Source organism: Montipora capricornis, chromosome 3 (genome assembly GCF_036669925.1).
Source record: "Montipora capricornis isolate CH-2021 chromosome 3, ASM3666992v2, whole genome shotgun sequence".
Taxonomy (NCBI): domain Eukaryota; kingdom Metazoa; phylum Cnidaria; class Anthozoa; order Scleractinia; family Acroporidae; genus Montipora; species Montipora capricornis.
This window is the reverse complement of record NC_090885.1, coordinates 58,263,967-58,264,782: the sequence shown is the minus strand read 5'-3', so window position 1 is coordinate 58,264,782 and position 816 is coordinate 58,263,967. Positions and strand designations below refer to the sequence as shown.

The 816-nt window shown below is 41.5% G+C and overlaps 1 protein-coding gene across 5 annotated transcripts in view; it reads right to left on the bottom strand.

Moving 5' to 3' along the window:
* Nucleotides 1–816, bottom strand: part of LOC138043489 (neuronal calcium sensor 1-like) — a 26,795-nt gene continuing 25,979 nt past the window's right edge. For all 5 annotated transcript variants that reach the window (XM_068889775.1, XM_068889776.1, XM_068889777.1 and 2 more), the window contains one exon: nucleotides 1–816. This exon is cut by the window's right edge. The gene's annotated coding sequence lies outside the window, so the exon portion shown is untranslated.

The window sequence follows — 816 nt, the reverse complement described above, 5'->3', positions numbered from 1 at the left end:
TTCAAAATAGCTACCCTTCTTTATTTTATTATAAGTACTTCGTTATGTAGTACAATTTTTTCAATAGGCCTAACGGGCTGTTTACACGAGAAAACTCGCCCTGGCGAGTGTTACATACCGGGATTACTTGATCGTAATTTCGTATCGTGTTTACATCATGCCTACTTTATGTCATATCGTGCTTGCAGGGAGGCACACTTTACGTTGATTAATACACGCCATTTTGGATTGACGAAATTCACGCATGCGCTACCCGTTCAAGTCCACCCAGACGTCAAGTTCCTACCGAAACGAGTGGTTGTTCCTCGCTTACATGACACTGATGCAGGATTTCGCCCGGGAATGAAATTCTCGCTCCGATACAGAAACCGGGGTGAAGTCGCGCAGGTATGACATTTTCTGGTAGTATCATGTAAACGAATGCAGAGCCACAAGGAACCTGAGTGAATTCGCTCCGGGACGAAAGTCGCCCGGTATCATGTAAACACCCCCTAACAAAGAGATAACGTTCAACATCATAACTTTGCTGGTAGAGGCAATAGGAGATAATTTGCAACATCGAAAATGTTCAAGCTATTTACATCAAAACGTGAGACTTGAAATAATAATAATAATAATAATACTAATAATATATCCCATTTAAATTATTGCAGGTTGATGGAATTTGGCTTAATTGACTTACTTAGCCGAGACACCTTATGCAACGAGGTCCTCCAAATAGGCAAGACAAAAACTCTGGTCTGACATGCTTTCGCTAATGGTGTAATTAGACTTGTCTTGACTGGGTAGGAGCACGCAATTGCGTTGGTTTGTGCT